Genomic DNA, 25729 nt, shown 5'->3' with positions numbered 1-25729 from the left:
TGTATCACAAACACAAATTTATCTATTTGATATGGTATGCTACATCAGCTAATATAAACAAAATTCATGTACAGCTCCATTGCTTTGAAAACATTCATCAAATTTTCCCATGGAAACCATTCTGAGATGCCAATCTACTTTTGTCATATGTAGCAACACAGCACCAAAATAAGAGACTCTTCCTCCAAATATTAGAATAAATCATGGTACAAGGTGGAGAGGAAGTGCAACAAGGGAGATTGTTTGCGAGAAGGAAGGCAAGCAGCAAGAGGAGTGCGAAGGAAAGAGAAATGACAGTAAGGGAGGAATAAAGATAAAGTGAAATGATGGGTGTGTGTGAAACACCACTTCCTTGTAGGCTAACCAATGATTTTTAAAGTCAATGAGGGATTGCAGAGATGGCTCTGTGACTGAGTGCTTGCTGTTTAACCAGACCACCAAAATTCAGACCCCAGCACCCTTCTAACAAGTCAAGTATGACTCCCACGTCCCTGTAACCCCAGCACTGCTAAAAGGAGAGGTAAGAGGAATTACTGAGACTTGCTAGCAAAAAACACAGGTTCCAGATTCAGGGAAAGGCCTTACCTCAAAGGAATATTACAAAGAAAGATAGAGGGGTGTATTCCACATCCTCCTCTAGTTTCTGCACTCACCACAACTTACATGTTCACGCGTACAAGTGTACACATACACCTTAATGCACATATCACACACACATTAAAAACAATAAAATGGATTCATTAAAAATCATTGTAAATTCTAACATGTGAGCAAATTATATGAATAATACTCTTTTGTAGTTCTTACAATTAATGAGCACATAGAACACTGAGCAAAAAAAAAAAATCCTGAGAATCTCAGTTTTATGGCAAATGGATGCTAGCATGTTACTAATCTTAGCTTATACTACAGAGTAGGAGAAATGTATACCTGTGGGACAACCAAGAAGTTTATTCAGATTATAACAAGCTCAGAAGTGTCTTTCAAAATTCAGTTACTCACTTTCAATTTTTTTTAACAAAATCTAATATATTATTAGATTTTTTATTCTTTGATGGTTTCATAAATGTATATGCTGAATATTAGTCACTTTCATACATATAAACATGTGTATAAACATATAATAATAAAATTTTAAAATAAAAATAAATATATAATAATAAACATATATTACTCTCTCCCTCTAAAACCCTTCTTTCTAACAGCCTCATCTTCTGACTCAGAATCGGATCTGAGGTGCTGGTATTGACTGAAAATAACAAAGTTGCACATATCCTATCACCAGGTCTACTGTTACCACTTGTCGGAACCTACTCCTGTGACATAAAGCAAATCATATACTCTCACGGGGTATAGTACATGCCCATGTGGAGATCATTGGGTTTGGAAAAGCTGCATAACCCAGGAGAAATGCTATCTATTTTCACTGAATTTTAAATGAAACTGAGGTTTCAAAAGGGAAAAACTATTATTTTAGTTTTAATTTTATCAAATAAAACTTTTTACTTATAAAACTGAAGTTACCTGTCATAGAAGAGTTCAAAAATAATAAAATATCCTTTTAGAGCAAATGACCTATTAGATAAGTGCTTGGATATTTTTTACTACATGAAACTAGAAAAAGCATATATGTCCAGTTTTCTCAATTTTTTATGCATATAGAGAATATAAAAATTTTTAAAAATGACAAGGTTCACAGTTTATTTGAACTAAACTGAATGATCTTTCAAAGATAGCATACTAAGATCTTTGGGTAATAGTAACACTTAGCATCTCTGGTAAGAAGCCTTCATCCACATCTGTAAAACTATACTTTATTGAGCTGTAGTAACAAAGGGATGTATGCCATCATTAAACTCAAACATTTAATATGCCCCTTTTAAAAGTCTACAAGAGGCTAGAGAGATGGCTCAGCAGTTATAAGCACTGTTTGCTCTTCCAGAGGACATGGGTTTCATTCCTAGCAACCACATGGCAGCTAACAGTCTGTAACTCCAAGATCTGATACCCTCACACAGATATATAAGCAGGCAAAACACCAATGCAAATAAAATAAAAAATAATTTTTTAAAATGAAACGAAAAAGCTGGGCAGTGGTGGTGCACGCCTTTAATTCCAGTACTTGGTAAGTGGATCTCTGTGAGTTCGAGGTCAGCCTGGTTCATATAGTAAGTTCCAGGACAGCCAACATTACACAGAAAAACCCTATCTTGAAAAAAACCAAAACCAAAACAAAACAAAATAGGAAATAAGAAACATTCAAAGTGAAACGATTATAAGACTTCCTTAACAGCCCTGTTTTCCTAGTTTACACCACACCAGGAATGGTGGGATTAAAGGTACTAACCTCAAAATTTGGGAAAATTCCAAGATTAGTTTTTCAATCAGGTAAGTATTTCTTCATAACTGTATTTAATGTAACCAGAGCTAAGAAAACAATGGCATTTTATGGTTGGCTTGGTCAGATAGCTTTACTAAACTTTTCATTAAGTTTGCCAATAGTTAACCTATACACTGGTTACATGTGAGATACCGCATTACTAATATAAAATTAGAACACACATAGGAAAATATGAATCTATATTCTCTCATGAAACACATGAGTACAAAAATATCCAGTTAGTAAAGTTTATACAACTAAGTGTATAAGAACTGATGTTTCAAAGCATGAAAACAAACAGCTTAAAGCTATGATTACAAATGTACATTTACTGTATCACAGAGAAGCAGTAACAGGATTTGGAGATTGGGATATGACCCTAATATGTAATGTGAAGTTATTTCCCTTAGGATCTAGATTTGAAAAACAATAATGTTAATTGGCTTAGTCATTTCAATTCTTCACAAAGTATGCTGATGAACTAATAAACAAGGAGAGAGTAGACATTACAACTCTTAAACCTAGGCTCCAGTCACATTTCTGACAGGAATGTGAGAGAATATTTAGACAGCTGGGAACAGGATAGTCACTAAAAGACAATGAAAAGAATGATAAGCATTAAACAAATAGAAGAAATTCAGGGTTTGTGTTCCCTAGTGTCTTTACTGGCAAACAGGAGAAACAATTGCTATCACAGGTGTAAACTTAAAATGCTTAGACCTGACAGACAACATTGAGACTTATATTTTAGCCACCTTCAAATAACTGAGAAAGCATACGGTCTAGAACTACATCACCAATGAACATACCACATAAACTGACAAAAACACTGTTTTTGTCACACATATACATGGGTCTTAACATCTCCCTTCTGACTTGACCTCACCACTTCACACAAACCAGACCCATGAAATATGCTATAATATATCTGGGAATTCCTAAGCAGGGGATTCCTTATTAATCTAAAGTTTCTTTAAGACTTTGGCATAGATTGGCAACTGGTACTCAAGAGTGCAAGTTAGGAGTGCTCAGTGATCAGTACCCTGGGATTTTGCATGATGCACTACAAACACTAGCTCTGTTCCATTACCCAAACATTAGAAGTAGATCATGTTCAGTAAAACAGTTCAACTCTCCACAAACTAAAATACAAAATACAGAAGACCTCATATTTGCAAAACCACTCACTATGCATAAAAAAGGACATAAAGATGGGAGTAGGATATTACAGGGAGCTCCTGAGGGAGTGGGGTAGTCATTTGGTGCCATCACATGCATGTATGTAAATTAAAGTCAATCTTTTTTGCTGGTTTTCATTTTGTTTAAAGCTTATTAACAATTAAATTATTAATGAGATAATTTAATGGTGGCTAATGTATTAAAAAGCTATTAAAATAAGGAGTTGAAAAACAAAGATCTCATATTTGTAAAATCATTGTTTAATCATAACTCATACACCTAAATTTACAGTGAAATTAAGGCTATGGGATGCTAAGGTCATATGGCCAGTTTGTGAGAGCATAGGAGCTAGAGGCCAACTCTACAGCCTTCAGGAACTGTATCCTTTTACTGATGGACTACTATAAATCCTTTAGAGACATCATTTTATGATCATATAAATTCATATCAGGAAGTAAACATTGTAACATACCACATTTGTAGCCGCTCATCTTTAGCAGAGTATATGCAAGTGTTCTCATTCTCTCTCTCTCTCTCTCTCTCTCTCTCTCTCTCTCTCTCTCTCTCTCTCTCTCTCTCTCCCCGACCTGTCATATACACAGCTATCAACCCCCTTTTTCTTTACTTGCAGTAACATGTACATGTTCCTGTGTACTTCTCAGTATTTAATCAGACAAAGCCTTGCTCTGGAGCTCATGTGACATCTAACTTGCAACCCTCCTGTACTGAGATTACAAGTATGCACCACTGAGCTCAGCAACACAACTATTTTTAATAACCATAATGCTGATGCAAGTATACATATACTTTGACTGAAATTTAACCCACTCCCTATTGTTGATATTTAGGTTTACCTTTTTATTATAACTAATTCTAAAATACATACTGTATTAGAAATCTTTGTAGATATTTCTCAATATTATCTAATACAGTAGGTATAATCAAGCACAAAAAAGTTTAATTACTCTTGAATTTCTTTTAAAATGTTGTGCAACTCCAAGAATATTTTTGTTTTGTGGCACACTTCTAATGAAAATTTTACAAGTGGTTTTTTCTTAAAAAGAACTATTATTATAGAGCTAAAGAGATGATTCAGTGATAAGAGCTTTACTGCTCTTTAAGAAGACCCAGGTTTAAAATGTTAATGAGATTTTGGAAAGCAGAATACCATTTGACACCAGAAATTTCTGGAAAACACTGGCCTATAGTTAGGTATACCATTAAATATGAAAGAAAACGCAAAGCAAATGAGCAGAAAAAAGGGGGGACTTGTTTTATAAAACTTTATAGACTTATGGGTAAATCTTGCTGTTTCTACTTATAGAAATATGTAAGAGAATGTATTGTTTATTAAATTAATTAAATATTACCAAAATAATCAGGTTCAAATAGTACAATGACATTTTTATCTACTACTAAAGGTCACAATTTGTCAACATATGACCACATAAAAATATTGAATTTTGGGTTTTTAGTCTTATTTTTTGAGACAGGGTTTTTCTGTGTATTCCAGCTGTCCTGGAACTCACTCTGTAGACCAGGTTGATTGTGAACTCACAAAGATCTGTCTGCCTCTGTCTCCTGAGTACTGGGCATAATGGATTAGTTTTGATATTTAACATGGAGTTATTTCGCATATCTTACACAAATTCTGTAAAATAGAGATTTCTTAAAACTGTAGTCACTCAGAACAAAATTTTATAAATAGTTTCAATGACTCAAAGAATCATAGCATCAAAACTTTGCATATTTTAAGAAAAAATTAAAATTCTAAAAAATTACATTTTACAGTCTTTTAGGAACAACAAATTTCACTTCTTGAAATGATACTCTTTAAAGAATCAGAAACACATATACATAATGTCTTAGAAAAGAACTTTTATTAAAAATTTAAAATTAACAATAGTCATATAAATTCCTTGGTTTTTGAGGAAATGCAAATTTTTCTTGTTTAAACAGAGGAAATAAGGTGCATCCTATTTTAATACTTCTTCCTTTCTGGTAAACTATAAACACTGGAATTTTATTCATTTCCTGGATAACAAACAGAAAGTATGCTATCACTTGGGACTTTTCCACTCATAATTCCATTACCATATTTTCAAACAAAAAATATCAGTATAATATTGGCAACTGACTCCTTCACAAGGAGTCATAATGTGATCTAAGAGCTACATATATACATACATACACAATATGGTCTAAGGGCTACATATGTAGCAGTTTAGTGGCGAAGTATTTTCCCAAAATATGCAAAGCCATAGGTTCCATCCATAGCGCCACTTAATTAAAAAAGGTCTAAGCAACTGTGACACCACATGGTATGCAGTCATTAACAAGTTTTTATTCAGTTGCAGCTTACAAGAGTGCCTCCCATAACAAGTGCTCATAAAGGTCCCCTTAAGAAAAATAAGGTAGGCTTAATAAATATTTACATGTATTTTCTATATTTCTCATTAAGAGAAATTAAAATTATTTGAAATATTTTAATATTTAAATGAAAGTATTAAATTTATTAATTGAAAATTTAAAAAATACTCTTTAACAAATGACTTACAAGGAAAAAAAATCAGAGAAAAGAGAAAACTATAAATTAAGAAACATTTAAAGCCCCCAGGCAACAGAGGCAAGAAGATCTTGAATTCCATGCCAGCCTGGTCTACAAAGAGAGCTCCAGGACAGCTAGGGCTACACAGAGAAACCCACTATTTTAAGAACTAAAACAAAACAAAGAAGAGGAAGAGAAAAAAAAATAGTTAAAAGGCTCATCTTCCAAATGCACACATCATCCCTGTTTCAATGATAATTCAAATAAAACCACTGTGGAAATGCAGTAAATTAGTAACACTCACAGACATACACAAACAGATTTGTGAAGATTCAATATTTGGTAATCTTAATGATCTCTTATCTGTTAGGTATGATAATGACATTGAGGTTGGGTTCCCCCTCCCCTACCCCTTTTTTTAAAGTACTTTGTGTTTCAGAAAGACATACTGATACTGAGGAGATGGTTCATTGGGTAAGAGCACTTGCTGCTTCGGCACAGGAACTGGGTTCAATCCCCAGCTCCCATATGGTGTGGTCCACAGTAGTCTATTAACTCCAGCTTCAAGGGCTCTGATGCCCTCCTTGGACACAAGAAATATGCATGGTGCAGACACATCAAAACAAAACACACATGCACATAAAATAAATAATAAAATGAATTTCCAATTAATTTAAATTTTAAAAAGAACATAGACTAAAACATCAAAGAACAGTGACTTCTTTTTTTTGATTTGTGGGTTGTTTGCTTTTCTGTGTGGTTTTGTTTTAAATGGAGGATTGAACCTAGGGCATCACACATGCTGCACAAGTGCTCTACCATGAAACTATCAATCTAGTCTCTTCACAGAATGAAACTCCCTTACCTTATCATTACGGCAGCTTACCAGATGTATTAAAGAGTTCATAAAGAAGGCTAAATGTGATTATCTTATGACTTTTGCCACAAAACAGGTAAGAAGTAGGTCCTGATTTGACCCCTAATTTAGACTACAGCTTGGGTGAAATTTCCTGTTTTCTCTGAATCTCAATTTTTCTTGAACACAAAATATCTCTCATTTCACAAAGAGGATTAAATAACATGCATGTCAATGATTAGTACAGTGGCTAGTGCTGAAGGAATAACCATGCTATAGAGCTGGCCGATTGCAGCAGTGGTATTCAAGTTTACAGGTAATCAGTATCATTTTCACTATTTTTGATATTATAAAACAGGAGGGAGTTGACAAATGGAATCTACAAAACTTGGAGGAGCCTGAGTTACAACCAGTTGAATGGGAGAGGGAACAGAGGGACCATTTTTCAAAGGATGATTCAGAGAGAGAGAGAGAGAGAGAGAGAGAGAGAGAGAGAGAAGTGTGAATGTAAGTGATGATGACCCTCATGCTAAAAGCAACTGATTTAATTACTCTATTGAGAAACTATTATATGCCACCTGCAGTCTTCACACACAATTAAGACACAATTAAGACAAATGAAGCATTTCCCTTTCACTTCACTCTCTGGTATTTCTGGTGATTTCAATGAAACATGGTTATTAACTTAAACATAAAAATAATTCAAGAAAACATGTGGAATTAAAAATATATAAATAGTATCTTTCTATTTTGTGGACTCAGGCAAGGGTTTATAAATGGATCTCTTAGCATCTGTTCTCTTCCTTGGTACCTAATAAAGAATTCACTCAGATACAAAGTGCATAAACCTCAGAAAACACCTGCATCAAATTATCCTTCATACACCAAAGAGCAAATAAAATAAATTTCCAAGTACAATTCAAGCCACAGATGAGATTTCAAAGTAAAACTGAATTAAGCTTTGCTGCAAATGAGGACTGGTTGGAGCACTACACAATAGATGCTACTTCAAAACACAGGACACTGGAGAACCTGTGATTTGGAAATGACTCAAAACACACAGCTAAAAAGAACTAATGAAATATGATTCGAGCAGTTCAAATTTGTTAGTTTTAGCTCTCATGAGCTTCATAACAATGTTTGGTATGAAATGTTAACACTGTTTTTGATAAGACCTGTCTAAACAAGATGGGTTTTATTTACCAAAACAGAAACAATGTTTTAGCTTGATTTGGGCAGTCAGATAACTTTAGAAGCTATCATCTGTCAGTCACCAGAATGTTTACTGCTTGTTTACTTAATGCAGTCCTTCTGAGAAAGGCATTTGCAGAATACTTGCTGCCCACTAAATATTATTGTTAGAAGCAACAACCAGAGATGGCTATCTAGTTAAGCTGTTTGTCTTCATCCCTTGGAAAAAAAATGCGAGAGAGAAAGAGAAAGAGAGAACAAACAGAACAAAATGTTCTCATCCAAAAGCTCAGTCTGAATGTAGCTGGAAGATAGCAAATGGGCGTTTCTTTGGAACTTCAGAGGTAATAACATTTGAAACACAGCCTGGGATAAGACACTTTTCCATGTTACATTATTAAAATAAACCATATAAGGAAGAAACTTCCCTTGAAACAGCAACATCAAAATCAGTTGTTCACAGATGAGAAAGAGACTGACAATCACAATATAGGGATGTCTCAAGCCAAACATCAGAACCAGAAAAAAACAAGATTTAATACAAAGCCAATGAAAAGGAAAATAAAACCAGGTAGTTTCCAATTCCATTCATTCACTCAGTTACTGCTATGTAACTATACACTTAAAATAATAAATTTTATGTTGTGCACATTTAAATATATATACACACAGTGAAAGAAGAGTCAATGGGCCCGAACCACTTATCAACAGGGTAATACACAATATTATTTAAAAATAATAAAATAAAACTATAAGAGATGAAGTCAGGTATGGTGACACACAACTGTAATCCCAGCACTAAGAGAAAAGGAGGAAGGAGGTTAGCCAAAGGCTCGAGGACAACCTGTTCTATACAGTAATTTGTAGGCTAACCATTGTGACATAGTTAGACGTACTTCAAAAAATGAAAGAAAAAAGACAAAGAAAAGACACTTTAAAAATATAAATTTAGTATAATAAAATGGTCAAAAGGCAATTCCCTCTTACCTAAATCCTGGGAATTAGGCAGATACGCTAAACCAAATCTAACTTTTCTCCTCTTGAATCTTCAGATCTAAAGTGTTGACTACAATTCTGAACACATCAAAAAAAATGACATTTCAAAATAATTATTGTAAAACCCATCAGCACAATGAAGGAATGATATAATCACTAAATCTTTTAATGTAATCCATTATAAAAACAAACTGAAAGATGAAAAGGTACATGATCATCTATCTCCTTAGAAGCAGAAAAGACTCTTGACAAAATCCAACACCATTTCATGATAGAAGTCTTGGAGAGATTAGGGATACAAGGGATAATATACCTGAACATAATAAAGGCAGTTTACACAAAGCTCATAGTCAACTTCAACTTAAATAGAGAAAAACTCAAAGTAATAATCCCAGTAAAATCAGGAACAAGAGAAGGTTGTCCACTCTCTCCACACCCACTAAAAATACAAAACTTGAAGTCTTAGCTAAAACAATAAGACAACTGAAAGAGATCAGGGGAAGACAAACTAAAAAGGAAGGCGTCAAAGTATCTTTATTTGCAGATGATATGATAATATGCATAAGTGACCCTAAAAACTCCACCAGGGAACTCTCTACAGGTGATAAACTCAGCAAAGTAGCTAGATACAAAATTAACTCACAAAAATCAGTAGCCCTCCTATAAACAAATGACAAACAAAATGAGGGAAAAAAAATCAAGAAAACAAATCTTTCACAGTAAAATGTTTGATTGTGTAACACTAAACAAGCAAGTAAAAGACTTTCATGATAAAAACTTATCAACATTGAAGAGAGAAACTGAAGAGCTCCTCCCACCTCCCCTTCCATTCTGGTCCACCCTCTTTCTATCTCTCCTTAAAAACAGGCATCTAAGGGATAATAATGAAATAAAGTTAAAATACAGTAAGACAAAAAAGTCAGAATAGGATAAAACTAACAAAAGGAAAAGAGCACAAGAAAAAGCACATAAAACAAATACAAAGCCAGGCAGTGGTGGCCCATGCCTGTAATTCCAGTACTCAGGAGGCAGAGGCAGGAAGATTTCCATGAGTTTGAAGCCAGCATGGTCTACAAAGCAAGTTCTATGACAGGCTTCAAAGCCAGACAGAGAAACCCTGTTCTGAAAAACTAAAAAACAAAACAAAACAAAACAAAACAACAACAACAAAACAGATACAGATAAAGAAGCACACTCACTTGCACACTTGGGATTAATATAATACAAAACCGGGCAGGCGTTTGCCACAAGAAGGCAGTGAGGAACAAGCTGATATGGGTGGCCTACACACCACCTAGGGTCATATGATGTCCAGGCCTGTGCTCCCACTGAGAGTCATGATTGGGTCCATGGCCCTACAGTAGCAGTATTGATGTCCATGGCCCATGTTGCCACCAAATACCATAGGGATGCCTGTGAACTGTGCCACCACCTGGGGCCATGTTGATGTCTGAGGCTCAGGCTAACACCAAGACCAAGCTAACCTGAGTGACCCGCCCTGCCATCCAAATCCATGGTGATGTCCAGCCCAAGCTGCAGCCAAAAGCCATGTGTGGGTTGGTGGCAGGTGGGGTCAGTGTTGATGTGCACGGCCTGTGTTATCAGTGAGGAAAATGAGAAAGGAGGCCTTGGTGATCTGGGTACCAGAGTACTGATCCCACTCCTCACCACCTCAGCTGAAGAACTGCCCTCTCACCCCCAGCTGGCACCAATGGTGTGAGTACAGGAAAACTGGCCCTGATCCTCACCTGAGGGAGGCAGTGCCAGTGGAGGCCCAGACTGACATCTCAGCTACTATTCAGGCCAGAATCCAGGACTTTGAGTTGGCATGCCCCAACATCTACCTCATCTATGACTTGCTGCAGGATGTGAAGAGACTGGTCCTGTGGAACCATAGTCGCATGATCTCCATGACTTGGGACAATAACAGGATACCCAAAAGAAGTTTCAGTGATAGTACAGTATTGATGATGTACCAAAACCCTTAAACCAGACCAACAACTCGTTGCAATGAACATTTGTAAGTAAAGCTGTTTGGGCGAAAGGGTACACTGCATGATATACTGCAGTTCCCAAGGCCACTACAACAGAGGAACATGTGATGGAGAAGCAGGAAAGACAGCAAAGTGAAATGTTTTGTTTTGAATTTTATTTTTGGGTGAAGCTACAGGGGTAGAGGATGGAGAGTAGATGTGGAAGGACTGGAAAATGAGTGGGATTGGGGTACATGGTGTGAAATTTCCAAAGAATCAAAAAAAAATTACGTTTTTAAAAAACAAACCAAAAACCCCACAAAATTGGCCACATACATGCACACACGCACATACACACACACACACACACTCACAGACACATGGGACCTGGAGAATTATAAAATAAAGTAAAATTTTATTAAATTATTTTAAAAAGAGAGAGGAGTTGTGGGGAAAGCTCTGACATGACATTATGAGACAAGGCACCTCCAAAGATGCCACTGAGTTCATTTTCTCTTGGCCATCAACTATGGGGTATGAGGCCAGCTCTTAAAGGTAGTTTGTTTCCCCTTTGAGAGTCACCTGGAGGAAATTAAATGTTCATTTGCAAGTGCTCATCAATTGGAGATAGCTTCTGGATTAGAGATGTGGAAATGTACCCACTTCTCCTTTCAGCTCTAGGACCTCATCTGGTGCAGACCCTTGCAGGCCCTGTGCATGCTGGCTCAGTCTGCGAGTTCATATGTGCATCTACCATGTTGATCTAGAGGGTCTTGTTTTCTTGGTGTTCTCTATCTTCTAGGCTCTCTAAAGGGTGCCCTGAGTCCTGGGGGAGTGATCTGAGGGAAACATTCCAGTTAGGGTTGAATGACCAAGATCTCTCACTCTCTGCAGAATGTCTGGCTGTAGGTCTCTGTATGTATTTGTTCCCATCTGCAGCAACAGAAGCTTCTCTGATGACAGCTAAGTAAAAATCTGACCTATGAGTATAGCAGAATGTCTTTAAGAGTTATTTTATTGCTACTTTAAAAAAATTTTGTAGGACAGTAGTATTTGGTTTTACCCTAAGTCTCTGAGCTATCTAGTCTCAGGTTCTTGGCCGCCCAAGCAGTATTAGGTAGTAAGCTTTCAATTGTTGATGATACCCAGTTTTAATCAGTGGTGGCCAGATAGGATGCAGGGTGCTACTTTGATTTTCTTATATATGTTGAGACTTCCTTGATACCTGAGTATGTAGTCAATTCTGAAGAAAGTTCCATGAGCTGCTGAGAAGATATATTCTTTTGTATTTGGATAAAATGTTCTGCGAATAACTGAGTTGTCCATAATTAACCTGAAAGTATTATTGAATATTCCTTAAAAATTAAAATGGCATAATTGGCAACTTTCTGTGGTTTGTCTTGAAAATAGGATCTCCATATGAAACCATAGCTGTTTTAAAACTGGCACTTTTCCTTCCTCAGCCTTTCAGGTATGTGCCATCATGCTGAATTACCCAGAATTAACTCTGCAATTACCCAGGCCCAGAAACAGGGTTATGTATTGGCCCACCCCAACATCCACCCCATCTGCGATCTGCTGGAGCACGTGAAGGGACTGGTCCTGCAGACCCAAAGTTGCAGTATTTCCACAACACAGGGCAACAGTAGTATAATCAAGAGGCATTCCAGTGAGGGTCCATTGTCAACAATGTAGCAGAAACCAGAGGCCTCGAACTAGACCAATGACTTTAGCAAAGAGGGTTTACTGCATGACTTACTGTGTTATACTACAGCTTCCATGACAAGATTGATTTTTTTTTGTCCTCTCTCTTTTTTACCTTTTTTCTCTTAAATTTTATTTAATTTGGAGGAGGGGAGGTTGCAAAAGCAGAAGGTGAATACAAAGAGACTGGGAAATGGATGTGATAGAGATGCATGATGTGAAAAACACAAAGAATTTTTTTAAAAAAAAAGTTTAATAAACAGCTGAGTACAGTAGCGCATGCCTTTAATCCCAGCACTCAGGGAGGCAGCGACAGGCAGATCTCTGTGAGATTGTGGACAGCCTGGTCCACAGAACAAGTTCCAGGGTAGCCAGGATTGTTACACAAAGAAACACTATCTCAAAAACCAAACCAAAACAAACAAACAAAAAGAAACCAAACAAAAACAAAGCAAAAGAAAGTTTAAAAAACAACTGCATGAAGATGTAAGAGGATGTGAATTCTTATCTCAAGAGATCATACAGTCACAAAGTCTGAAAATCACATTACTGTCTCTGAATCTAGACTTGAAAATAGTATTACACAGGTGAACAAAATGTCCCCAGTAAAAACAACCATGCAAAATCTGAGAAGTATCAGGCCAAGACCAGAGGCAAATACCTACATAACTTAGTGTTATCTTTACTTTAAGCTACCATTGCTTAAGTTACTTTAAATAGTGAACTATTTCAAAAGTAAACTGAACCGTGAGTTATGAACCATGCCACACTGATTCAACAACAAAGATAACTTCCACATACATTTTAAGTATTTTAAATAATTTTTTTTAAAAATCCAGATAAATTACATTTTTCTAAATGCCAGATAATTTACCACCAAGTCTTACATATCATCAAAGGTATAGAATTAAAACTATATCTTAATAAAAACTTGAGGTGAATCCAAATTTTCCAGTTTTGATATGAGATGTAGTATATAAAGAAAATAAGATGTTTCCTATCTTTAGTTGTTGAACTAGATTGTCCTTATAAGTCAAGGTTCAGATTTAAAAATAACAAAAAAACAAACCAATGAAATAAGCCAAAAGCTCTTAGCTATAGCCATTACTTTAGCAAGAGTCAGTTATTTAAATCTAAATCGCTGGTTATGTATCCCACAAGGCATTTCAAAATACTATTATTACATTATTTCTCACAAGCCTATGATACTTAGAAGAAAGTTGCACAGTGATGGAACTGTTCAAGGCTGAGAACAAAGCAACCGCAGCAGCACATACAAGGCAAGTCAAGAAAAGTCCTGCCTTCCTGTTCACATAGAAAGGCAGCTCAACAGTGCAACATCTACAGGAAGACTGAGCTTCTGAATCACCTAGCAATTATTTTAAATTTTCTAAAAATGTTATTATTTTTGTAATAATAATCATTATTATGAGCAAGGGCAGAGTTTGGGCAAGCCCATGTGGAGATCAGAGGACATCCTTGGAAGCCAGCTATTTCCCCTAATATCAAACTCAGATCATCAGGTTTGCAGTGCAAGTGTTTACATCAGCTGAGCCATCCCATGCACCTAAGAAAACTATTTTATAAAGAACCAAACGAATTCTGACATGACGATAGTGTGTTAAAAAAAAAAACAAAAAACCACCACCTCTGGGTATTTATTATAAAGATGCCTTGAGGAAGAAAAAAGGTGAAATAAACCAGCACATTTGCAGCATTTAATAGCTTCTGCTCTCTCCAGATCCCACTATTCTGTGATGGTCTAAAGACTGCTCCCCCCAAATTTATGTGCTGAACTTCAATAATGAGTGTAATAACACTAGCAAGTGGAGCTAGTGTTTAAGGAGTGCTTAAGTCATTGTGAAAGGGCTCAATTATGAATAGGGTTAGAAAACTCTATAAAAGGACTAAAGGAAGAAAGTTTACCCTTTGGTCCCTTACACCATCAGAGGACATGGTTTGTGTAAACTCTGAAAGACATTGTAATAAGTACCATCTTGGAAACTAAATCCATGCCCTCAATAGACAACTATCCTGCCTTGACAGATAGAATTTTCCAGACTTCTGGTTTGTGAGAAACTAATTTTTGTTGTTGTTGCTGCTGCTATTGATTTTTCAGCATATGTTGTATCTCTGTTGCCCAGGCTGTCCTGGAACTTTCTCTGCAGACTAGATGGCCTCAGACTCACAGAGATCTGTCTGCCTCTGCCTCCCAAGTGCTGGGATTAAAGGCATGTGCCACCACTGCCCAGCAAGAAAATAAATATCCTTTATAAACTATATATTACTCTATATATGACTCAGTTTAAAGGAGTTGACATACTGACTCATTCTCACGCTGAATTAAACAGTTAAAACCATGCAGTAGAATAGAATTATATTCTAGATGCCAGGTGGTGGTGGCACATGCCTTTAATCCCAGCACTCAGGAGGCAGAGGTAGGTGGATCGCTGTGAGTTCGAGTCCAGCGTGGTCTACAACAGGTAGTTCCAGGACAGGCTCCAAAGCTACAGAGAAACCCTGTCTCAAAAAACAAAAAACAAACAAAAAAGAATTATATTCTAACTAACTACATGTTTATTTAAGCAGAACCCACAAATATAAGTAAAATATCACTAAACTAATAAAAAAAAGTAGAAAAAAATTTCAACAAATTCTGATGAAATAATCAAGAATTGGGGAATTTTATTAACTTGCTCAAATTCCAGTATATCTGACTCTCATTACTCTTGAAGAACTATTTAGTAGGATGTACGTCTTCCTTTAAACGTGAGGTGCACATGTGTATAGGTCCAAACTCCATGGTGGACACCTTCCTTCACTGCTCTTCTTCCTTGTTTTTTCAAGGCAGAGTTTCATAACTAAACCCAGAGATGGCCTAAATGGCTCATCTCACTAGTCAATTTGTCATGAGACTCCTATCTCTAACTTGCTAAATCAGAATTACAGGAAGACTACCATATCTACTGGCACTTACATGGAGTCAGGAGATCCAAACTCTGGTCATGTTGTTTTCACAGTGTGGTGGTTTGAATAGGTAAAATCCCCACAGACTCATGTGTTTAAAAACTTGGAGACTGGCACTATTGATATGGCTTTGTTGGAGGAAGTGTGTCACTAGAGGGAAGGCTTTCAAGTCTCAAATGTTCAAGCTAGGCCTAGTGGCTCACAATTCACTTCCTATTCCTGTGGATCAAGATGTCAAACTCTCAGCTACCTCTCCACGACCATGTTTACCTGCATGCTGCCTTGCTTCCCACCATGATGGTAATACATTGTGGGAAGCTGTTCGTTTGTTTCCTGACTGCCCTGATCACAAAATAATCACTCAGAAACTATATTATTTGTAATATTGTTTGGCCAATAGCTTAAGTGTATTTCTAGCTAGCTCTTATATCCTAAACTAACCCATCTCCATTAATCTGTGTATCATCATGTGGCTGTGGCTTACCGGCAAGGTTCTGGTGAGTCTGTCTCCAGTGGGGCTACATGGCTTCTCACTGACTCTGCCTTTTTTCTCCCAGCATTTAGTTTAGTTTTCCCGCCTAGCTCTATTGTGTCCCATCACAGGCCAAAACAGCTTCTTTATTCATTAATCAATAAAAGCAACACATATACAGAAGGACTTCCCATATCAATAAGAGAATAAATCTCTGAACTGTAAGCCAGCTACAAATTAAATATCTTCCTTTATAAGGGCTATCCATGGTCAGCCTGGGCAGAGGTGGCACATACCTTAAATCCCAGCACTAGGGAGAAAGAGGCAGGCAGATCTCTGAGTTGCAGGACAGCCAACTCTACACAGAGAAACCCTGTCCCAAACAAACAAACAAACAAACAAACAAAAAGAGTTGCTGTGGTCATGGTATCTCCATAGCAATAGAAAGTCTAATGAAGACACATAGCAAACACTCTCACCACTGGGCCATCTCTGCAGATTCAACAATAGTTTCTTTTATATAGCTCTTTTCTTTACCAGTAGGGTTTTTCTTAAAACTGGTTATCAGGGACATTATAATAACATTTAATATTTATATTCTAATTTTAATCCATACCAGCTTAACTTCAATAATATACAAGGACTCTATTCTTTTAGACTTCTGTCTCAATTCTTTTGGTTATTGATACCACAAATTAACCCTTATAAACTTCCTGCCCAAAATACAAATTAATAGTTGATTTAAATGCATTAGGCATTAATAAATAATAATTATGATTGTGACTGTGGGATTCCACTCTGTATGCTATGAATATGTTTTATTGCCAATGGTTAATAAAGAGGATGTTTTCAGCCAATGGCTTAACAGAATATAGCCAGGCTGAAAGAGGTATATAGAGAGAGTAGGCAGAGTCAGGGAGATGCCAGAGAGAAGCCATATAGCTACCGCAGGAGACAGACACTGGACACCAGACAGAACCTTACCACAACCACATGGCAACACACAGCTTAATAGAAATGGGTTAATTTAAGATATAAGAGATAGCTAGAAATATGCATAAGCTAATAGGCCAAGCAGTGTTTCAATTAATATGGTTTCTATGTGGTTATTTTGGGTCTGGGCATCAAGGAAATGAACAAGCAAGCCTCCGCCTACATCTGTGTAAGTATATTATGAGAAAATCAGAAACATGCTAAAGCACATGTGTGAAGATCAGAGGACAGGTCTGTGGAGCTGATTTTCTCTTTCTATTTTACATGAGTTCCAGGGATCAAACTCAGGGTATTGAGCTTGCATAGCAAGCAAATTTACTCACTGAGTCACCTTTCTGATCCCTAACTAATCTTTTAAATTATGCATAAAATAAACTCTGAAGTCACAAACTAAAATTACAATAATAGTGGCTTTTAACTAACTGTTTTTAACATGTATTAGTCCTTAACAGAAAACAAAAAAAAAACTGTAGAACACTTAATATTAGCTTTTAACTTTTTTTAAAGTAAATTTTATTAAATTATAAAAGTTTCCATTTCCGCCCCTCTTCCCAACACCCTCCCACTCCCCCCACTCCCTCTCCTCCTCCCTCTTCGTCCCTTAGGGTAGTCCCTGACTAGCTTTTAACTTTTTAAGATTTATTTTTATTTTATGTGTATGCATGAATACCTGTGTTAATATTTGTGCACATGTGTGCCTAGAACCCAAGGAAAACAGAAAACAGCACTAGTTTCCTAGAACTGGAGTTACGAACACCTGTAAGCCACAACGTGGGAACAGGAAACTGAACTCTAGTCCTCAGGAAGAACAGCCAGTGCTCTTAACTGTTGAGCCAGCTCTCTAGCCTTCAAGTTTTTTCAGCACACTTATTTGTTTGTTTGTTTTTCTACTTATTTATTTGCGTGTGTTTAGGCTCACGTGCCATATTCATATGTGTAGGTCAGAAGTTAGTTTTCCCCTTCTACAGTGATGAGGGATTCCCCTCTGTATGTTGTGAATACCACTGGTTAATAAAGAAGCTTTGTGCCTGTTGATAGGGCAGAACTTAGGTAGGTGGAAAAAACTAAACAGAATGCTGGGAGAAAGAAGAGCAGAGTCAGAGAGAAGTCATGTAGCCCCACCAGAGACAGACAACAGTTGGAATCTTGACCAGTAAGGAACAGCCAAGTGGCGATACACAGATTACTAGAAATGGGTTAAATTAAGATGTAAGAGTTAGCCAATAAGAAGTTAGAACTAATGGGCCAAGCAGTGTTTTAATTAATATAGTTTATATGTGATCATTTCAGGGCTAAGCAGCCAGGAAACAAGTACCCCCACAACACTACAGCCTGGGTCTCAAGGATCTGTCAGGTTTGGCAGCAGACACCTTCACTCACTGAGCTATCACCACACCAAACAGCGAAGACAAGTTTTAAGACAAGGCCTTGTTGTATAGTCCTGGCTAGCCTGGAAATCACTCTGTAGACAAGGCTAACCTAGAAATCAGAGATTAGGCTTCCTGGGTACTGGGATTAAAGGTGTGTACTACTACACCAGGCTACAAACTGATTTCACAGCGTTACTGTAACAAATTACACAAATTCAATGATTTACCACAGCAGAAATTTATTCTGTTAATGTTCTAGTGGCCCAAAGTTCAAAATCAGATTGCTGGCATAAATGGTTTACTCTGGAAGCTTTTTGCTGCTCACCTTCATTCTGGTGGCTGTCAACAATTCTTGGGATTCCCTGTCTTATGAGGTATCATTTTAATCTCTACCTCCTTCAATCACATTATCTCTTCTCTTTAAAAGAAATTTTTAACTGTATTTAGGTCTCATGCTAACAGTTTGAATGAGACAGCCCCAAAGGCTCATATGCCTGCATGCTTAGTCTCCAGTTGGTGAACTGGTTGGAAGGATTAGGAGGTGTAGCCTACTTGGATTAGGTGAGCTCTTGTTGGAGGAGGTGTAGCTGGGGATGGGCTCTGATGTTTCAAAAGCCCATGCCTAGCCCAGTGGGCCTCCCCCTCTCTCTGCTGGCTGCCTGTGGACCAAGATGTAAAGTTCCCAGCTACTGCTCAAGCACCCTGCCTGGTGCCATGCTCCCTACCATCATGATGACATTGGACCTAAAACTGACTCTGAAACTGTAAGCAAATCCCCAATTAAATATTTGTTTTCTTTTATAAGAGTTGCCTTGGTAATGGTGTCTCTTCACCGCAATAGAACAGTGACACATGCTAATAAAGAATTATCTGTCTTTAATACTTAATTACATTTCAGACTCTCTTTTCCAAATACAGTCCATGTATACATTATGGACAGATACATTTGTTGAGGAATATCATTCAATTTATGTTAACTCCAGAGACAGAAAATAAAATGGTTGTTGTCAGAGGCAGAGAGTGATTAGAAGACAGGATTACAAAGAGGCGTGAGAAACTTTTTGCTCCATTGTCTTGACTGTAGTGACAGCTTTCTTCATGGATATAAAAATATATTAAAAGTTATTATAGCGAGCTGAATGCCTTTAATCCCAGCACTTGTGAAGCAGAAGCAAGTAGATTGAGTACAGCCTGGTCTATATAGTGAGTGCCAGGACAGCCAGGGTTACATAGAGAAACCTATCTTAAAAATAAAACACTGTCACCACCATCCTCCCAAAAAGTTACTAAAGTTACCAGCAATGAGAAAACCAACATTTTGAAATTTTAAAATGCAATCATGAATGATACTAAGCCTATACAATTTAAACTCAAAACAAAATGAAAAAAAAAAAAGCAAACTAGAGTTTTTGAACAAGTGGAAAGAAGGGAGCTACGACTTCAGCACTCCAGACACTGAGAGGAGAAGATCATGAACTGGAGGATTACAGCCTGGGCTACATAGCAAGATGATCCCCCTCCCCCCCAAAAGAAGAGGAAGAAGAGAACAATCTGAGTTGCAAATTCAATGATTAACAGGGTGACACGGCTATCCTAAATAGGAAATCAATGACAATCAGAGAGCTTAATGCTTTCCCAACAGTCCCCACATGAACCCTTGGTGAAAGCTTGTGTAGTCAGTGACTACAGAAACACTAACTCACACTACTTCCTGTGCTAACCATCAAGTGACGCTTGTAGACCAGGGAGGTTAGATAGGCAAAACCAAGAAGTGAGAGACCATCCAGGAAGGTTGCAAAAGCCAACAAGAAACTTTTAAAATGGTACATCAAAACAGACTGTGAAACTAATATACATATAACCAAATAATTCAGTGTATCCATTTCATTCTCATTAACACGACAAAAGTTTACCTTTCAATTACTATATGAGAAGAAAGGTGAAAGTGGAGAAGTATGAACTCTCACAGGACTCCCTCTTCCCCAACCCTTAATAGTAAGCATTGAATAATGCACTGGAAAATCTGCTCAACACAAAAATTCCTGCTGCATTGTTTAGAAACTACTAAATTAAACACATATGCAAAATGCATGCTTCCTATTCCACTGAAAGTTTAAAGTTAAACACAGTAAAGCAAATGAATGTAGATTTATCTATTAATAAACTTTATGGTGTTATTCCAAGGAAAATATATCACATTAAAGGACCAAAACACAATGTTTGAAAAATATCAACCATCTTTAATGAGACTGACTAAGCAACACCCATTTGTTCCAGCATATCAGGTTTAACCCCCATGACTAGCAGTTCAGTTTGGCAATCTCAATACATAAGGCAAATAATTCATAAAAACTTGACAATACTATTTTTAGTTTGCATCCTTCTTGGACTGAGCCCATAAGTGCTTCTACTTTATGCTACTCCAGAGACCAATTCCATTCAGGCACAAAGATGTTTGTTAGCCATTGTAAGAGACTGAAACACTTTGTTCAATCATTGTATTCAAATAATACATCTCATTTGGGAAGACATTAAGAAAACAACAATTAAAAAGTGACTACTGCTGCTTTGAAATGGTATCAAGGAAGTATAACAGAATAATCAAGACTACCCACTATAAATGAGAAGTAGCTCTCTAATAATAGTTATGGTTACCAATGATCATATTTGGGTAAATCTAACGATTTATCTGTCTCTCATAAAAACAAAATTGAAAATGGTCATCTAAAACAGCTTGTTAAATGTAAACAATGTTGACCTGTGCCTTGATTACACTATAAATGTACCTTGATTATACTATGAAGCACAAAACGTTTTTAATTTTAATGAGGGAGAAATACATCTAAAATTAGAACTCAACAAAAACATCTGAATCAATTGTTTCCCCCAACTACTTCCAAACAAAATATTTCAAATTCCACACAAGATTCTGCAAACCCTATGAGTACAGCTCTAATCTTGACACTGAATTTGGAACATCTCCATGGAGGAAATCCATGAACCAGATGTGAATTTCTTCTTCCAAATACATTTTATAAATATGAGGACAAATAAAACATTTCTCTACTTAAAAATAACACTGGATAGAATTAGCAAAGAGGAAATCCTACAGATCCTCAGTATCCATCACTCTAAGGTGTCACTCACTAGACTAAAGAACTATTCACTCTTCTACATTATCGGTGAACATCAACTTCATCAACCTCACACTTACTTCTGTGTTCACTAGCCATATTAATCACAACAGAAACAGTTTTAAATAACATCTACCTTCACAGTATATAGAAACTAAGGGAAAAAATTTACTTTCAGTTTTAATTCAATGCATGACATCACAATCCAAGGTAAAGTTTGACATACAAAGAAAAAGTAATCTACAATGGTAAATCTTAAAGTTTTATAATATTTTAAATGCCAATAACACAAGTTTTAAAATTTAGCATCACAAAATCAAATTCCAAGCATATTAAGAACTTAAACAAACAAAAGTGGTCTTTGGGAACATATGTATGTAAGGATGTATGCATGCATGTATGATTATGTGTTTGGGTATTTTGCCTTCATGTATCTCTCTCTCTCTCCCTCTCCCCCCCCTCTCTGTGTGTGTGTGTGTGTGTGTGTGTGTGTGTGTGTGTGTGTGTGTGTATTACTTTATGTATATATACTTTTTGCCTACATGTATATCTATGTATCTGGTACACCCAGAGGTCAGAGAAGAGCGTCAAATACCTGGAAACTGGAGATAGGAGATTGTTGTGAGCTGCCATATGGCTGCTGGGAATCAAATCTGGATTCTCTGAAAGGACAAGTTCTCTTAACCAATGAGTTATCTCTTCAGACCTTGGGTTCTTACATTTCTTTTGCCCCTTCCATCAGAGATCTTTCAAACATTTAACAGATCCTACTAAATATTTAACAGAAGACAAGTCAAGAAAATAGATGAGATGTTATTTTTATGCAGAAGTGATACAGAAATACAACTTAGTTTTAAGAATTATGAACAGAGCTGGGCAGTGGTGGCGCATGCCTTTAATACCAGCACTCGGGAGGCAGAAGTAGGTGAAATGAAATGAAGTCTTTCTCCTTTCAAATTATTGTTGTTTTTATTGCTTTTATTTGGCAGTGCTAGACCTGAACCGAGAGCTTCACATGTCCCAGCCAAGCACCCTCAACACCTGAACACTCTATCACCAGTCACTTCTAAACTGTCTTTACATTTACAAAGCATTGTTGTTTTTGTTATACCGAGTTCTAACAGCATACTTTCAGCATTACACTTTTATAATCTAATGTATTTTATTTCAATCTCATAAATATTTCCAGAAACTAAACCAGAAAACAAATATTTTTAAAAAACTTATTTTATTTAGCATATCACTATAGGAATTTTAATAGGTTAAATAACAGAGAATATGATTAATAAATGTTTTAAAACATGAGTTAAAATATTATTTGATTTTTTTCTTTGTCAAATATTTAATGAGAGCCTATGTGGCCTAGGGACTTCAAGTACTGTAAATGCAGTATTGAACTAGAGAGCAAAGCAAGCTGTGGTCTTCATGAAAGCCACTCTCTAGGGTACTCCATGGAAAAGCAAGTAGTCATGATAAGTTACTCAAAAGTTATTCAATTGTTTCATCTTCTGGAATACTTAATGTGAAACGTTGGTGAATCACTAAAGTTTCTGTGATATTCCCAAGTAAAATGTCTCTTAGTACTTCTCCTACACAGTGTTTAAGAACTAGCGAGTCTCCCTCACTAATGCCTCTAGTTCTTTTCCACTTCCTTTTCTATTTCTAGAAAAGCAGAAATTTTAAATTATGCACAAAATTTTCATATTCCTAGAGTAAATTCTGTTAAAAGAAGCTACTATAATTTTTTAAATCTTAGCACGTGTTCTTCATGGTATTAATGTTATTAGTTTTTCTCTTAATTCTTAATCCCTTTGATCAGGATTACTGTTTAAGTTTAAATGTTTTAGATCAAGCCTAGTGACACAGGTCTGTAATTCCAGGACACAGAGAGTGAGACTATAAATTCAAGATTTACCTGGGCTATGGAGTGAATTCAAGACCAGTCAGACACTATTTCAAAGTACAACTCCTTTTGTGTTTGGTAGCAGCTGTTTTAGTGTGTGTGTGTGTGTGTGTGTGTGTGTGTGTGTGTATGTGTGTGTTTTATAAGAGATCTTGGAGATATAGCTAAATCGTAGCACATTTATCTAGCAAGCATAAGATCCTGCTCTCAATTATAAAAGTCCTGGAAGAAAACATAAACTTAAATACTAGTTGTGAGGACTTAGGTAAATTATTTAGTTTACTTGAACTTTAGTTAACTCAATTTTGAAACAGGAAAAAAGGCAGTGCTTTCTCTAAAAGATTACAGAAGAAATTAAATGAAGTAATACATGTAAGGGCACTTGGGACATAAAAACCAACCAGCAAATATTAGCTATTACTAATTACAATGTTATTTTTATTTATCTTTGGAACTCCACATGCATTACCATCCTGATGTATCTGTTTTTCTCCAGCTTCAGAAAAATGCAGCTTTTCTCTTTTCTCAGACAATCTAATTTCAGGATTGAGAACTCCTATAAAAAAGGACGAGGAATATGTTCTAAAAACCAGACTAGGAAGCTTTGTCCTTTTCCTATCCAGGCAGTATCAAGTGATGAACATCTCTTGGGACAAATGGGGACAAGACAAAGCCCCTTCACAGCACAAGAAGTAGAAGTGTGAGCGGGAACAACCTGTTGTCAATACTAGGATTGGTCCATATCACATACAGTCTGAGTTTGAGGAGACAATAAAAAATACCGTGCCCTGAGATTGGATGTGGGGAACTTCTCCTGGGGCTCTGAGTGTTACACTCAAAAACCAAAGATCATTGCTGCTGTCTGCAATGCACCAACACCCTGTGAAAAACTGCATTGTGCTCACCGACAGCACACCAAACAGTGGTAGAATCCCACTTCACACTGTCCCAAGTGTGAAGTGGCTTCACACTTGAGCCAAGAAGAGACCAAGCTGACTCTTGAGGAGGAAGAGATTTTAAACAAAACAAAAACAAAAACAAAAAAATCAAAATTAAAAGAAATATGATGAAAGGTAAAAGAATAGCAACATAGGGGGTCATCTGGTGAAGCAGTTCCAACAGGACCAGTCTCTGGCCTGCACTGCATCAAGCCTGGGCCAGTGTGGTAGAGCAGAAGGCTACGTGCTTGAGGGCAAGGATCTTTAGAGTTCGTCTGAGAAAGATCAAAGCCTGGAAAAGCAAATAAGATGTCATCCGGAGCTCATGTAATACAGGCACTTATTTTTCTTTTTATAAAAGCATTACTGTAAGAGAAAAGCTGAACCCTCTCTTCTCATTCTGTCTTCATTGTTCTTAATATCTCTTACTTTTTTCTTTGGATCTGTGATTTACCTACACCCATTCTAAACTAATTTATGCTTTAACTATTTTTATTACTTATTATCTTTATTATTATTAGTTCTACTTCTTGTGTTTATTTTCCTGCTTGTTTGAGAAATTTACTTCTCAAAGGCAAAGATTCAGAGGATCAAGAACCAGAAGCAACCATTTTGACAAAGGCCTATGACTAAAGTACAAGAACAAAGGATAGGACAGACAGAAAAAATCCATTCCCACAGAACCCCTTCCCTTGATAACAGTATTAATCCATTCCAGAGGGTCTGTGTCCTCATTACTTACATCCCACTTGGCCCGCATCCCAATACCATAGCACTATGGCTGAAATTTCTAAAGTCTCAACTTCAAAGTATACATTCAAAACATAATAGAGGAAATAGTGATGCTACCAAATGCATTTGGGAAACACAAGTTTACATTATCCTTTAAGTCCACTTAAAACATAGTGTCTTTCATTTGTTTCTCACAAACCCCCTGGGGGGGGAGAGCATGGTTTACTACCCCAGTTTAAGACATAAGAGCCAAAGTAAGAACCTTGTCACCTCTTGTCTTATATTCCTCTCTCTGCCCAGCCACATCACTCCTGTCTCCACCTCCCTAGTGTTGAGATTAAAGGCCTGTGACTCCCAAGTGCTGGGAACACCTTTGTGTGAGTTCTATTTCTC

The 25729-nt window shown here is 36.7% G+C and overlaps 1 protein-coding gene and 1 pseudogene across 5 annotated transcripts in view; one reads left to right on the top strand and one right to left on the bottom strand.

Annotated features, from left to right (window-relative positions):
- Sbf2 (SET binding factor 2) overlaps positions 1-25729 on the bottom strand; it is a 382011-nt gene that overhangs the window by 262237 nt on the left and 94045 nt on the right. The window lies entirely within an intron of this gene.
- Positions 18923-24912, top strand: LOC148121503 (small ribosomal subunit protein eS8 pseudogene; annotated as a pseudogene).

This window comes from Myodes glareolus, chromosome 7, assembly GCF_982192425.1.
Source record: "Myodes glareolus chromosome 7, mMyoGla1.1, whole genome shotgun sequence".
In the NCBI taxonomy this organism is placed as follows: Eukaryota; Metazoa; Chordata; class Mammalia; order Rodentia; family Cricetidae; genus Myodes; species Myodes glareolus.
Note: the sequence above shows the minus strand (reverse complement) of the source record. Positions and strands in the feature narration are given on the sequence as shown.